Genomic DNA, 17,074 nt, shown 5'->3' with positions numbered 1-17,074 from the left:
CATTTAGTTTATTTTGTGGTTTTATGGAAAACCAAAATTCCAGACAGCAGAATTCTCAGACTACTCTTGCAGTCTGATGGTTTAAACGAACTTGTCCTCTTCTGTTTACAAAGAAACTATCGGAAATGTTCAGTCATTCACAAAAAACGACCCTGGCAAAGCCAGAACCTGCACTTTGCCCAGCACTGTGAACAATGCCAGGCTAGGGCAGGAGAGGCTCCTCAATCAGCCAGGAGCGGGAGGGAGAGGCGCTCGGAGCCCCCACATCCGTACAAGGACTCGTTTTTATTACTGTCCAGATAGAAGGAAATAAACTATACCGGGCTGCAAGTTCTGTTCTTTGATCATTCAGAGGCAGTTGAAACAAGCATTATCACAGAAAGGGTTATTAGTATTTCAAACGATGTAATACTGAATACTGGGCTTCCCTGGTGGCTCAGCAGTAAAGAATCTGTTTAGAGACATGGATTTGACCTGTAGGTTGGGAAGATCCCTGAAAGAGGAAATGGTAACCCACTCCAGTAATGTTGCCTGGAGAATTCCATGGACAGAGGAGCCTGGCAGGGCTCCAGATGGGGTCGCAGAAGAGTCAGACACAACTGAGCCACTCAACAACAACAAATACTGAATATTCTACAATGAACTTAGCATTTCTTTACTTCTACCAGATAGAACGAAGTCCCTCTTTCCTCTCCACTTACAACATTTGAATGCTCGGCCTGGAAAGGTTTAAGATTCTAACAGGAGACTGAGTAGTGTACTCACTTCAGTGTTTTGGCAGAAGCACTCCAGGATAAATAATTTCTCATTCTGGCTAAGGTTTAAAGGCCCAGTTCCTCAATGGCCCATGCCTGCTCACGTAAAACACAAGCCCTAAACCCTCCACCGCAACCTTGACATGCTCCAGGTCCCTCTCCCCCTGATTTTATTCAGTAGTTTCCACTTTGTCAAAACTAACTGAAAGGCCATAAATTTTCTTAAGAAAAAGCAACTGGAGAGTAAAAACAATGACAGCATTTATAATGCTTTGACAAATTTCCACATCTCTGGCTCCACCCTCTGTATGATAATATTAAAAATGGTCGTTTTGAAGATATTTTTGGAGGGAAGCATCAAAGCCTCTGTGATACCACTCAGGAAGACGTCTGGGGTAGTCTGCCCCCAAAGCATAAGCAAAACAAACTGAGGGAAATTCTATAAGGTAAGTGGCTTGCGATCTTCAAAAATGTCAGTCACGAAAGACTAGCTGCACTAGATAAAAGGAGACCACAGAGACGCGCAACTGAACTCAGTCTGTGCCTGGGATGGGCAGCGCAGGACCAGGACAGCCAGGGCAACACTCAGTACACTGGAGAACCATTGGAATAATGACTGAATAACAGGATCAGCGCCAACTTTCTGATTTTGAAAACTGTACTGAAGCTATGGACGAGCTATACATCCTTTCATAAGGAAACACACACTGAAGTATTTAGCAGTTGCAGTGCATCACATCTGCATGTGCGCATGCTCGGTCGCGTCTGACATTTTGTGACCCCAAAGAGAGCCCTCCAGGCTCCTCTGTCCATGGGATTCTCCAGGCAAGAACGCTGCAGTGGGTTGCCATGCCCTCTACCGGGGGATCTTCCTGACCCAGGCATCAAACCCACGTCTCCTATACTGCAGCCAGATTCTTTACCACGGAGCCACCTGAGAAGCCCCATTGCGTCTGCATCTTACCCTTACAGGGTTCAGGGAAGAAGAACATGGTGCATCCCATACGTACAATTAACAGTGTGTGACAGGGAACGGCACACACGACAGAGAGAGACAGGATGAAAGCATGAGGTAAAACGCTAACACTCAGGAATCTAGGGGAAGGGCTTATGAGACGCTCTGCACTATTTTTCAACATCTCTAAGTCTGAAATTAAAAAGAATTTTTAAGTCTACTGTGATATATTTTGCAAACTTCAAACTTTGCCCTATTCACTCTTATCTGGGTAGAGATGGAGACACGCATTACTGATCTTAATTATTACTATTCTACACAAAAAATCAAAAGCAAAATTTCTGTACCACCTAACAGGCATCGACACAGTAAATTAGCAGCCGCAGGCTAAGCATTCCCAGCCGCCTGCAGCATGAAGATACTAAGCAAATGAAGCGTGTATCCCCAACAGGCTTCTGAACTAGGGAGGAGAGAGAAGAGACTAGCATTCTTATTTTCGGGGGCAGCAAAGGCCTAGTCCCCCACACATTCACAGAAGCCGTGTGTCCTGCCTCAGTGACTTTCCAGTCACTAGTCTGTAGAAACTACCCCAACATCGAACATACAGAACTGCACAGTAATTAAAAATTTGTGAAAATCAGAAATAAAGCATTCAAGCTTTTCCCACCAGCGGACCCCATGCACCAACATTTCATGTCTGGGGCATCCCTTGACACTTCTGGGGCTGCCACGGCATGGACAGGTAGGAATTCGCCTGTCAGTCTGTGTGCCCGGCAGACTTCCGGGAGGTCAGCCTGTCCCCTCAGGCCTATTTGCTTCCGCCAGACACAGTGACAGTGCACAGGAGAAGAACTGACGGGTCTTCCTGCTTTAGGGGAGCCCACACGTTTATCTGTTTAGATGCACTGTCTCCCCTCTAATTATTCCTAAAAGAAGTCTGAGTCCTTCTGTGACTCTTGACATCAAATTGGTTTCGGAATTAACAAAGATCGGTTTTGGTATGAAAATAAAAACTTTTTGCTAGTTGATTAGAATATTTCTTTGGCTCTGATAAACATGATGAAAAGGCATCTGCAGAGAAAGGCAAACAGTCCAATCTGGCTTTAACCTCTCTCCTTGCATTCTGCTTCTTACTGGGCTATAACTGACAACTGAAAAAAAAAAAAAATCTATCATATTCAATGCAAAATCGAGTCTGCTTTAGGATTGCTAGATAAAATTCAAGAATTACCTGGCTATTAAAAAACAAGGGGGGGGGGGTTTCAAACTTTTACTTCATATGTGTGTGACATCATTTCACATATTTTCTTTTATACTTTGTTCTACCAAACATGGAAATCTGAGTAGTTTAAAGAAGAAAAGAAAAGCCTGGGTCCTACTCCAAACTGGATAGGAACATTCGTTTCTCACAGGATCATAGAAATGCCTATGCATCATTGCATGTTAGCAGTAATTTCAAAGATGTTACGTTTCCTAACAGTAACAATGGCTTTTAAATATTCCTAATTATTATTTGTGTACAGTTCACTGCAATCTATATTTCACTTAAAGATTACCTTACAAATGATAAAATGAGACAAACACAAATGACTTACATCTCTGTGTTAATAAAATCCTTGTAAGCAGGAGTGTAAGTTACCCAGCGCCATCGCCCCACTCCATTTCATGCGTGACACAGCACACACCTCAGAGGCAATGCCACAAGCACAAGTGAAAGCTCTCTCACAGGCAAAGTGCATCTCCTTTTCTTTCCTAAAACAGTATTTCAAGGATCGGGAAATTAGCAAATTGTAACAGGGCTTCCCAAATCAAGCGGTGAGGCCGCACTCCCTCATAAGACCTCTCCCTGCCCTCCTTGACAACTCCTCTTAGAGCTGGGGGAATACAAAGTGACACCATTTACTTGGACTTCTCTCCAAGAATGTGCAGCGCTCATTGACGCAGACACACCAGGACACCTTTTGGAAATCATCCAAGTTCTCTGTCCAACAGTATCTCCTCATCCTCTGTGCACGTGCTTCCCACCAATTCAGGAAACGCCCTCCACCACAGGGAAAATCAGAGTACAAGATTCAGCACTATAGCTCCTGAGTTTCAAACTCAGGCTTCTGAAACCAAAAAGAACAGGCAAAATCTTAAACGGCAATACTTCTGAGTTGTAAGCAATGGGATTCTGGGTTTCAGAACGTTTTAAGTAAAAAGGAGTTTCTGAAATAAGCCTTGGACTGAAAAGAGAACAGACAAGAAGCAAGTCTATACAGTTACGTAAGGTTTGCGGGGGAAGCAAGGAGAGGGAATTGAGTAAAGAAGAGAGTTAAAACAGTTAAACTGGCAACTGGCTTCACCTTTCCACATTTTCTACAAGAAAAAAAGGTAAAATCAAACTAGCCACATGTATTTATAAACTTTCCATTACTTAGCATATTTTCACTACTCAACATACTTCGTAAAAACCATTTCAGGTCATTAAATGCATCAGCACATCATTTTCAATGGACTTCAAGCTGCTGTATTTAATTGCTATGATGCACTATCATTTAGGTTAGTTTGCATTACAAACAGCATATATAATGAACATATGTGTACCTACTTAGTCATCCTCTTTCCTAATTTTTAAAATTTTAACCTTTTTCTTGTTCTTAACTTTCTTTCCCAACCCTATGTCCAGATATTCAATATTAACAACCAGATGTACCTCCAAACTGAAAATAACTACATTATTTCCAAACTGAAAACAACTACATTACCCAGTATTGTCCTCAGGTTAGGTTAGTATCTATGTGATGGAGCTTCATTGTCTCTGCCTACCTCGAAACCCTTCTCCCATCTTTCTGAAACAGAACACATTATTTTTAGGAAACTTCTATTCCTCAGGGCATGCAGACTTGGTGGGAGAGTCAGTCAAAGCATCTTCACACTTCCCTCCCTCCCCAACCCCAGCTCGCCATTCTCATCAGAATCGACCTCCTGAAGAAATAAACCATAGCCATCACCGTCAACAAAAGAGTCCGAAATGCAGTACTTGAATGAATGCAATCTCAAAAATGACAGAGTGATCTGTTTGTTTCCAAGGCAAACCATTAAACATAACAGTAATCCAAGTCTATGCCCCAACCAGGAATGCTGAAGAAGCTGAAGTTGAACAGTTCTATGAAGACCTACATGACCTTCTAGAATTAACACATGAAAAAGACGTCCTTTTCATTATAGGGGACTGGAATTCAAAAGTAGGAAGTCAAGAAACACCTGGAGTAACAGGCAAATTTGGCCTTGGAGTACAGAATGAAGCAGGACAAAGGCTAATAGAGTTTTGCCAAGGGAACGCACTGGTCATAGCAAACACCCTCTTCCAACAACACAAGAGAAGACTCTACACATGGACGTCACCAGATAGTCAACACCGAAACCAGACTGATTATATTCTCAGCAGCCAAAGATGGAGAAGCTCTACACAGTCAGTAAAAACAAGACTGGGAGCTGACTGTGGCTCAGATCATGAACTCCTTATTGCCAAATTCAGACTTAAATTGAGGAAAGTTGGGAAAACCACTAGACCATTCAGGTGTGACCTAAATCAAATCCCTTATGATTATACAGTGGAAGTGACAGATTCAAGGGATTAGATCTGATAGACAGAGTGCCTGATGAACTACGGACAGAGGTTCATGACATTGTACAGGAGACAGTGATCAAGACCATCCCCAAGAGAAAGAAATGCAAAAAAGTATAATGGCTGTCTGAGGAGGCCTTACAAATAGTTGTGAAAAGAGAAGCAAAGGAGAAAAGCAAAGATATACCATTTGAATGCAGAGTTCCAAAGAATATCAAGGAGAGATAAGAAAGCCTTCCTCAGTGATCAGTGCAAAGAAACAGAGGAAAACAATAGAATGGGAAAGACTAAAGATCTCTTAAAGAAAATTAGATACACCAAGGGTACATTTCATGCAAAGATGGGCACAATAAAGGACAGAAATGGTATGGCCCTAACAGAAGCAGAAGATATTAAGAAGAGGTGGCAAGAATACAAAAAAGATCTTCAGATAATCATGATGGTGTGATCACTGACCTAGAGCCAGACATCCTGGAATGTGAAGTCAAATGGGCCTTAGGAAGCATCACTATGAACAAACCTAGTGGAGGTGATGGAATTCCAGTTGAGCTACTTCAAATCCTAAAAGATGATGCTGTAAAAGTTCTGCACTCAATATGCCAGCAAATTCGGAAAACCCAGCAGTGGCCACAGGCATGGAAAAGTTTTCATTGCCATCCCAAAGAAAGGCAATGCCAAATGCTCAAACTATCACACAATTGCACTCATCTCACACACTAGCAAAGTAATGCTCAAAAATCAAGCCAGGCTTCAACAGTACATGAACTGTGAACTCCCAGACATTCAAGCTGGTTTTAGAAAAGGCAGAGGAACCAGAGATCAAATTGCCAACATCCCTTGGATTATGGAAAAAGCAAGAGAGTTCCAGAAAAACATCTATTTCTGCTTTATTGATTATACCAAAGCCTTTGACTGTGTGGATCACCAAAAACTGTGGAAAATTCTGAAAGAGATGGTAATACCAGGGCACCTGACCTGCCTCTTGAGAAATCTGTATGCAGGTCAAGAAGCAACAGTTAGAACTGGACATGGAACAACAGACTGGTTCCAAATAGGAAAAGGAGTTGTATATTGTCACCCTGCTTATTTAACTTATATGCAGAGTACATCATGAGAAATGCTGGACTGGATGAAGCACAAACTAGAATCAAGATAGCTGGGAGAAATATCAATAACCTCAGATATGCAGATGACACCACCCTTATGGCAGAAAGTGAAGAAGAACTAAAGAGCCTCTTGATAAAAGTTAAAGAGGAGAATGAAAAAGTTGCCTTAAAATGTAATATTCAGAAAACTAAGATCATGGCATCCAGTCCCATCATTTTATGACAAATAGATGGGGAAACAGTGGAAACAGTGACAGATTTTATTTTTTGCAGCTGCAAAATCACTGCAGATGGTGACTGCAGCCATGAAATTAAAAGACCCTTGCTCCTTGGAAGAAAAGTTATGACCAAGCTAGATAGCATATTAAAAAGCAGAGACATTACTTTGCCAACAAAAGTCCATCTAGTCAAGGCTGTGGTTTTTGCAGTGGTCATGTATGGATGTGAGAGTTGGACTACAAAGAAAGCTGAGCGCCAAAGAATTGATGCTTTTGAACTGTGGTGTTGGAGAAGACTCTTGAGAATCCCTTGGACTGCAAGGAGATCCAACTAGTCCATCCTAAAGGAAGTCAGTCCTGAATGTTCATTGGAAGGACTGATGTTGAAGCTGAAACTCTAATACTTTGGCCACCTGATGCAAAGAACTGACTCATGTGAAAAGTCCCTGATGCTGGGAAAGATTGAAGGCAGGAGAAGGGGATAACAGAGGATGAGATGGTTCGATGACATCACCGACTCAATGGACATGAGTTTGAGTAAACTTCAGGAGTTGGTGTTGAACAGGGAGGCCAAGCGTGTTGTGGTCCATGGGGGTCGCAAAGAATCAGACACGACTGAGCGGCTGAACTGACTGTTGACTGACTGACAGTGATATACAGACAGAAGAGTCTATTTTTTTTTTTTTTTTTTTTTGACACCTGAACTTCAAAAGGATAACAGGACACAGGACAGTCCCAGATCTTAGAGTGTATAAGAAAGCATGATCTGAAAGCAGGAGCTCCCAGATTTAACACTAAAACTTTCCTGGGGGTCTGATGCCAGATGCCGTGACCACCCTTCTACTGCCCATGGCTGGAAAACAATGAAACTAGAGAAAAGATCACTTTCTCTGCAGCATGGCCCAGTAGAGAAATCCCATGACCTAATGCACTCTGAGGTCAGAAAGACCTAGATTCAAATCCCAGGGCTGCCACATAAGCCAGCAGGAACTACCTACTAATCTCTCAGGTACCTAGGTAATGTCACCTACCTGTAGGCTGTGGTATGTGAACTGCAGATAAGCCGTGTAAGATACCTACTATTATATACTATATCTGACAAACAGTAGGAAATCAATAAACACAAGTTACTGTTTCTGCTCAAATATTTTGGAACTTAAAATGGGCTTATTATATTACTCACATGGTATTAAAATTAACCAAAAGACTGACAATATGACGAACAGAAGAAAAAAATTGTATTACAAATATGAGCAATAATTTCTTCTTAGAACTATATACTGAGCAAAGTCCTATAGATTTTTAACATAACTTAATTCATTATACCTGGTATGGCCACAAAAACAAATCTCTAAAATGCACAGTAAATGACCAACCTTTCCATAAAACAGACATCTTATAATTTAAATATCACCAGCAATATTTCATAGTTCAAGTATCAGCAAGTACGATGTGTTTTAGTGATTCTAATTAGTGAGTGAGCTTTCTTGCATGAGTGAGCTTTCTTGCAAAAATAACTTTATTTATAAGAGGACTTTTGTCTTTTTTCCCCAGACACAATAGTTTATAATATTCATGCATTCCAATGTAAACACGTTTTATTAATACCTGTAACCTAAACAAAGAGTTTTTAAATTACCTGCAGGAAAATTCCACTTTAAATGTATGTTATTTATGTTGTTTTGTTTTTTGTACTGAAACGTCGTTGATTTACAATGCTGTGTCAGTTTCAGGTACACGGCAAAGTGGTACAGTTATACGTGTGTATCTGTTCTTTTTCAGTCTTTTCTCTTACAGGTTATTACAAAATATTGAGTACAGTTCCCTGTGCTATACAGTAGGTCCTTGTTGGTTATCTATTATATATATATATATATATATATATATATATATATAGTAGTGTGTATATATTAATCTCAAATTCCTAATTTATCGTTCTCCACCCCTTTCCCCTTTGGTAATTATGACTTTTGTTTTCTATGTCTGTGGGTCTATTTCTGCTTAGTATGTAAGTTCATTTGTATGATTTTATTTGTGTGTGTGTGTGTGCTCAGTTATGGCTGACTCTTTGTGATCCCAAGGTCTGTAGCCCACCAAACTGCTCTAAGGGATTCTCCAGGCAATAATACTGGAGTGGGTTGCTATTTCGTTCTCCAGGGGATCTTCAAGACCCAGGGATTGAACACGTGTCTCCTGCTTTGGCAGGCGGATTCTTTACCAGAGTCACCAGGGAAGCCCCATTTTATTTTTTTATAGTCTACATATAAGTGATACCATATATTTGTCTTTCTCTGTCCATAATGCTTCACTATGATGATCTCTATGTCCATCCATGTTGCTGAAAATGATACTATTTCATTTTTATGGCTAAGTAATATTCCACTGTATGTATGTACATCGTCTTTCTCCATTCGTCTGTTTATGGACACTGAGGTTACTTCCATATCTCGTCTATTGTAAATAGTGCTGTTATGAACCTGGAGGTACATGGATCTTTTCGAATAATGGTTTTTTCCAGAAATATGCCCAAGAATGGGACTGTAACATCATATGGTAGCTCTATCTTCAGTTTTCTAAGGAACTTCCATACTCCAGAGTGGCTGTGCCAATTTACATTCCCATCAGTAGTGTAGGGTTCCCTTTTCTCTATATCCTCTCCAGCATTTATTGTTTGTAGATTTTTTGATGATGACCATTCTGACTGGTCTGAGGTGATAGCTCATTGTAGTTTTGATTTACATTTCTCTATTAATTAGTGATGTTGAGCATATTTTCATGTGCTTTTTGGCTATTTATATGTCTTCTTTGGAGAAAAGTCAAATTTTTTATTAGGTTGTTTGTTTTTTGTGATATTGAGTTACATGAGCTGTGTATTTGAGATTAATCCCTTGTCAGTCGTGTCAATTGCAAATGTTTTCTCCCATTTCGTAAGCTGTCTTTACATTTTGTTTACAGTTTCCTTTATTGTGCAAAAAGCTTTTAAGTTTAATTAGCCTCCACGTTTATTTTCATTTCCATCACTCTAGGAGGTGGATTCAAAAAGACAGTGCTGTGACTGTTGTCAGAGTGTCTGTCTACTTTCTCCTCCAGAAGTTTATAGGCACTGTGAGTTTACTCTTGTGTTTGGAGTTAGAGAATGTTCTAATATCATTATTTCACATGTGGCTGGCTGTCCAGTTTACCAGCACCACTTACTGAAGAGACTGTCTTCTCTTTTGTATATTCTTGCCTCCTCTGTCAAAGATAAATGCCCATATGTGAGTAGGTTTATCTCTGGGCTTTCTTTCCTTACTTCTGATCTGTATTTCTGTTCTTGTGTCATGATTACTGTAGCTTTGTAATATGCTCTGAAGTCAGGGAGCCTCATTCCACCAGTTCCATTTTTCTTTCTCAAGACTGCTTCGGCTATTTGGCATGGGGGTGGGAGGTGGGGGGGGCGGGGCTCTTTCCATACAAATTGTAAAATGTTTTGTTCTAGGTCTGAGAAAAATGCCACTGGTAATTTGATAGGAATTGCACTGAATCTGTACATTGCCTTGGGTAATATGCACATGGAAAAGCAAATGAAAAGATGCTCACAAATTGGAAAAGACCGAAGGCACAAGGAGAAGGGGGTGGCAGATGGTTAGATAGCATCACGGACTCAATGGACATGAATCTGAGTAAACTGGGAGAAAGTGGAGGACAGAGGAGTGTGGCATGCTGCAGGCCACAGGGTTGCCAAGAGAAGGACATGACTTAGCCAATGAACAAAAACAAAAATCACTAATTATTAGAGGAATGCAAATTGAAACTTCAGTGAGGATCACTTTACACTGGTCAGGATGGCCATCACCAAATCTATGTCATTCTGACAGTACTGATTCTTCCAATCCAAGAACACAGTATACCTTTCCATTTCTTTGTGTCATCTTCAATTTCCTTCATCAGAGTCTTATAGTTTTTGTAATACAGTTTTTTTTGTGTCCTTATGTAGGTTTATTATTTTTAATGTAATAGTAAATGGGACTGTTTTCTTCATTTCTCTTCCTGATCTTTCATTGTTAGTGTAGAGAAATGCAACAGATTTCTGCATATTAATTTTGCATCCTGCAACTTTACCAAGTTCATTAATGAGCTCTAGTTTTCTGGTTATATTATTATTTAAATAAATATTTTCACCAATGGGAAAAGAACAGTCTTCAACAAATGATGCTGTGACAACAGGCTACCTACATGTAAAAGAATGAATTGGACCCTACCTACCTCACACCATAAATGAAACTTAACTCAAAAAGGATCACAGGCCCAAATGTAAGGGCTACAATTATTAAACTCTTTTAAAAAAGGGAGAAGAGTAAGTCCTTGTGACCTTGGATGTGGTAATAGCTTTGCAGATAAAATTCCAACGCACAGATGGAAAAGAAAAAAACATAAATGAGACTACAACAGAAATAAGATAGTCTTTCCCACCTAGAGGCCATTAAGACTGTTGATGGTGCCTTCTCCCAAAACACGCATGTGCACTGAGCTCAGACAATTAACAGGACTTCACGTCACCAGCCCTCTCTGCCTTTGGCTCCAGACCAAGGTGGCCGCGACAGTTGTCACGGGCCCTGCCTTGGTCCTGCCACTCAAATCCCCGTGCTTCAGCAGAGGTCAACGACAATAACACATCCCATTCTCATCCTCAGATTGCTCCAGACTCATCTGAGGCACAGGAAGCCAAGCCAACTGACCCTCCACAGGGACTTACTCATAACCCGGTTATCACACTATTTTTCTTGCTCACAGCTAGAAACATTTCTGACATAGTGTACAGATATGTACCCTAAGTAAAAACAAAGTTTAGCATATTTACTAGTTGGCATATACTCTGATACTTTTACTATTTGCTTCCTTCTTTTTTTTTTTTCTTTCTTTTTTTAAATACTGGTCACAACCTAACATGTTAAAACTTGTAATTTGACAAAAAATAAACAATAGAAATACAGACATTTATTATTATCTGGTTTCCCACCAATAGAAACGTTTATATTCCCACCCACTAGTCCTCAATATGTATTTGCTGAACTGAGCTAAAAATGGTATGTAATTGTTACGTCTTAAACTGAACTAATTAACCAGTAAATTTCACTGTCATACACCGTCAGCAGTCTAAAAGGAACATCCAAATTCCATGCATCATCGCTCAGTCATATCTAACTCTTTAGTGACCCAGGAGACTGTACCGCCAGGCCCCTCTGTCCCTTGGGGATTCTCCAGGCAAGAATACTTGAGCGGGTAGCCATTCACTTCTCCAGGGGATCTTCCTGACCCAGAGATCAAACCTGGGTGTCCTGCATTGCAGGCAGATTCTTTACTGTCTGAGCCACCAAGGAAGCCCATCCAAATAATAGTCCTGCATACTGAAGCAGGTATATGCTTGTTTACTAAGACTAGTACTTATTAACTCTGGAGTCAATCTCAAAGATGGGAGAGCAGTGACCCTTGCCATTTAACCTCAGAGGCAGATTACTATCCATCACACACACACATATTGTTATTGTAAATTATGAAAGAAGGCAGACAGAAATCTAAAATTCTGCACATTTCCTACAACCCAGTATCATGTGTCCCTTAAATAAGAGCAGGAAGTCTAGTCCCCAATACATTTTTTTCTTCCCTCTGTGACATTACTGATAAGAAACAGTCACTTTGGTGAGGGAGGGGAAAGTGAATGCTCTAAGTTGATAGTGGAAGTTCCAGAATCTTAACAGACTTCCAAACGAAAGATTAAAGACGTAATGGCAAGCACAACGCTAGTACTTAATAGGTGGTCAATTAAACATCTGCTGGATAAATATGATAAAGTATTTGCTCTTTACATTTGTTCTGCCATCCAGTCATATTTAGCTCCCATCTGTTTGAACTGCAAAAACCTGGAAATTAAAACCAAATGCCAAAGAAGCTGACAGAAGATACACAACCAGTCAGTAGCGATGCTACATTACTCAGTTCACTGTTTCCTTCTCAGTTCTATTGACCTCAAAATAAAAAGCCAAGATCTTGAAGGTAGGGATGATGAAGTGGGGATTAAGACACCTGTATGACTGGAAACAAGTTCTGTGCTCATTTATTCTCTCTGCGTGTAAGATATGTGCATATCATGTGAATAATAAAATCCACGAAATTTGCTCTCTCCAATGGCAAAGAATAAACTGACAAACTAAAGTGAATCTCCATTCTTGATCTGATTAAGGTTTTAAAGGACTACCAAAAAAGTATAAATTAAATGTTTATTAAAAAACAGACACAAAACTTTAAAATACAATTTAAGCCACCAGTCTCCCGTGGCCTCATGTCAGCACAAAACAGTAATCTCAATGCTGGTAAACCAGCCAAAACCATAAACCTAAAGTATGGGGCCAGAGACTTGCTCACATTTTAATATCTAGAAATACAAAGCATTTTTAATTTACAAGTCATGAGATGGAATAAAATTAATCATACCAAGTGTCAGTTTTAGAGAACAGAGCCAGACACAGTAATATGAAATACATTTACTGATGATTTTAAATTCATATACTATGTGCAAAATAAACTTAAAGGCAGGCTTTGTTTCATACTATTATTTTATAACAGAAACACTTTTTGACATCAGGAAAAGAATCTCTGGGCTTTCCCAGGTGGCACAGTGGTAGAGACTATGCCTTTCAATGCAGGGGACGAAAAGATGCAGGGCCAATCCCTGGGTCAGGAAGATTCCCGAAGTAGGAAATGGCAGTAGGAGTCAGTAGGAAATGGAGTAGGAAATGGCAACCCACTCCAGTATTCTTGCCTGGAGAATCCCATGGACAGAGGAGCCTGGTGAGCTACAGTCCATGGGGTCACAAAAAGTCAGCAATTGAGTGAGTGAGCACACACACACACAAACAATCTCCATTTGTTCCTGTAATTTACACTCCAATGAACCAATCTGTAAGAAGAGATTTAATTTTCTAGGGCTAGAAGATTAAAGGCAATAGACATATAATAAGGATTTGAATTCTAAAATCATTTTTACAAAAGAACCTATAGAACACCCCTATGGCAATAAGAGTATCATCCAGAACATGAATATTCAAATAATGAGCAAAGAATGTAACTACTGATACTTTCAGGAGGGAATAAAAATGGACAAATTCATCTGTTACAAAAGGAAGGAAAAAAGCTTTACTTAAATTTGTCTCTGAGCTAATAGATGTCAAGAAACAACTTCAGTTACAAACTAAAAAAACTAACTTGGGAATCCCCCTGGTACAGTGGTGAGGACTCCGCACTTTCACTACTGTGGGCCCGGTCTTCAATCCTTGGCCAGGAAACTAAGATCCTACACGCCACAAGATGCAACCCGCCCCTGCCAAAAAAAAACACACTCAAACTTATAAAGGAAAGGCATACCTCTTACTGTTTAAAACTGGTTCGTCTGGCATTCAAGGTCCGCTGGGACCCAGCATCCCGCCACCTTCCTATAGGACCCTATGACTGACCCCATGACACCACAGCACTAACCAGCACTCAGTCCCACTGGGTCACTTACTAGCCTATCCTCCCACCAGGAACGCACATCAAATCAATCCCCTGTGGACGTGCCAACTTTGACAACACTCGTCAAAAGGAGACTCACCTCCTCCCTCACTGCCACGTGTGAACAGATTCACAGAGCATGCAGTCTGTATCATTCATGAGAAATGTGTTAACTCCCTTGGGTTCTGTGTTTTTTAAAAACTGGGAAGCCTTCCTACGTCCCTACCAGGCTGCACATGACAAGTTACTGCAGGGACGTACACAATGCAAAGCAGTGTTTCTATGACTAGAGTATGAATCTCATCATCTGCTTCGAACCCTGACTCTTCTTGCACATTTCTGTACTTCAGTTTCATCAACAGGAAAATGAGGATTATAACAGTTCCTACTCCACAGTCTGTGAAGATTAAAATGGTTTGTTACACATCAAGGAACTGGTAAAGGTAAAGCACTTAAGTCACTTCAGTCATGTCCAACTCTCTGTGACCCCATGGACTGTAGCCCGCCAGGCTCCTCTGTCCATGGGATTCTCCAGGCAAGAATGACTGGAGTGGGCTGCCATTTCCTCCTCCAGGGCATCTTTCCGATGCAGGGACTGAACCTGCATCTCTTGTGTCTCCTGCATCGCAGGCGGGTTCTTCACCACCAGCACCGCAACAGTGTACACCTCTCAGTTATTAGGTGTATCACTAACCCGACCACCTCCAGTTCTCCAGCACCCGGGTGTGCCTTACACACACACACACACACACACACACACACGAGCTCAACAAAAACCTGAATGAAACAGTATTCAAATAATGCTAAAAATCCCAAAGATCAAATCCACTATAAGGGCCTGTTAGAATAAATAAGAATTCTACCTCCAAACTACCTAAACTTCAGGAAGGAAGTCAAGAGTATAAAACTAGCAGTCCAAATCCAAATCCAAAAATCAAAAAAAAGTAAAGATTTTTTTTTCCCCCCTGATAAAGATGGAAGAGGGCTTCCATGGTGGCTCAGAGGTTAAAGCGTCTGCCTGGAATGCGGGAGACCCAGGTTCGATCTCTGGGTTGGGAAGATCCCCTGAAGGAAATGGCAACCCACTCCAGTATTCTTGCCTGGGGAATCCCATGGAGGGAGGAACCCGGTAGGCTACAGTCCACGGGGTTGCAAAGAGTCAAACACGACTAAGCAACTTCACTTTCACTTTCAAAGATGGAAGAGACATTTTATGAAAGAACTTAATAGTGTCTGTATAGGAAGGAAATATACCCCAAAAGATAACTATTTCTAAAATGTCATCTTAATTTCTAATACATCAAAAATATATTAACTAATTGTATTTTTATATCTACATACATTTGTAGCATCTATATTATTCACTTAAGTTGGAACCTTCATCATTTACCATCTCACCTTGACAAGGAACATTAAATTTAATTTACTCCACACAGGTAATTCCTAATTCCAGCACTCAGTAATTCAGTAAACAGTCACATTTGCTTTATTGATATCCTTCACAATTTTATACTTTGGTTATCTGCCTCTTCACTCTTTCCCAGCCCCAAGAGATCTTTACGGTCATTGCCATTTTGTCCTCCTAGGGTAGCTGACTCTTTTCTTGATTTATATTTCTCCACTCCCAGTTCCTTTGTTTGACCCAGGGTTAGAAAAGGTCATAAATTAAGGAAAACCTCTTATCCATAGATACTAGGATACTACAGAACAGTCAAGTAAGCCTAATAACCAACTGATTTGTACTACAATGACACAATGTTACTTCGAAAATATTGGCTTAGGTTAGCTGGGAAAGGTCTCCTTAAGGGACTAGGAACCCATCTGTGATGCAAACAGTGGAAGAGACTTAGACTTTAGGCAAGATTTCTAAAGGACTATTTGTGAAAACATAATAGAAACAAAAAGCTTCTCTTTTAGTAATAACCATATCAGGAACCATGCCTACTTGCACATAAGCTTTGGCTGACTTCTTATTACTTGCATATCTTATACAGAGGTGAGGTACATACCTAAGCCATGGTAAAGACTGTCAAACCTGCCACGGGGAATTTAAATTTCCCAACCACATGTCTCCTGGTTTATTATAAATTATAAATCAACAAATGGATGTTGCAACAGCTCAAAGAAAACACAGTTTAACTGCTGATTAGCAAATACTGTGACAGTTGAGCAGTCACATTCATTCACATCCCTTCCTGTTTAAAGAAATTCCTACCAGAAAAGGGATGATGAGAGCATAGGAAAAAGGAGAGCAGGAGGAACATGTTAGAACTGGAAAAACAATCCCAACAATTCCGGGTGCAAAGTCCATGAGAAAATTTAATTTTCTTCTTTATGCTTTTAGGTATTTCCCCAAATGTTCTAAAATAATTTATATATATATATAAACATGTATATACACACATAAACATATACATACTTTACTAAAAAGGTAACTAAGAGAAAAGCACAATATATGTAACATGATCTTCATTTTCTCAAGCATGCTTTTATTAACAACAGAATACCACAGGATGGTACAACTGTTCAGAGCCTAAAATATTGTCTAGAAGACACAATTCAATAAATTTGTTAAATATATTACCTTTTTTTAATCCTAATGGAACTTAATACCAAAAGAAGGTGTTATCAGAATAAAAACTATATTTTATACGGTCAGGAAAATCATGACTTCCTTACTTTAAAAAGTGAGTTTATAATATGAAGGTTATAAATTCAAACTATGAGGGTCAATTTTTTTTTCTAAAACTGTCTATTTTTAGAACAATCAGTTTAAGAAAAATGAAAAAAGGGCAGTTTAATTAACATGTAATCTGTTCTGGCAGTGCCTGCCGAAAGATTTACATGAATGCTGGGCGCTTTTCTGGTTTTTACAAACTACTATTATTTTTTCTGATGTGTGA

At 40.0% G+C, this 17,074-nt stretch overlaps 1 protein-coding gene across 9 annotated transcripts in view; it reads right to left on the bottom strand.

Moving 5' to 3' along the window:
• CLCN3 (chloride voltage-gated channel 3) overlaps positions 1–17,074 on the bottom strand; it is an 88,640-nt gene that overhangs the window by 32,900 nt on the left and 38,666 nt on the right. The gene's annotated exons all lie outside the window — the stretch shown is intronic.

This window comes from Bubalus bubalis, chromosome 3 (assembly GCF_019923935.1).
Source record: "Bubalus bubalis isolate 160015118507 breed Murrah chromosome 3, NDDB_SH_1, whole genome shotgun sequence".
Lineage (NCBI taxonomy): Eukaryota > Metazoa > Chordata > Mammalia > Artiodactyla > Bovidae > Bubalus > Bubalus bubalis.
The sequence above is the reverse complement of the archived record's forward strand: the minus strand, read 5'-3'. Positions and strand labels throughout refer to the sequence as shown.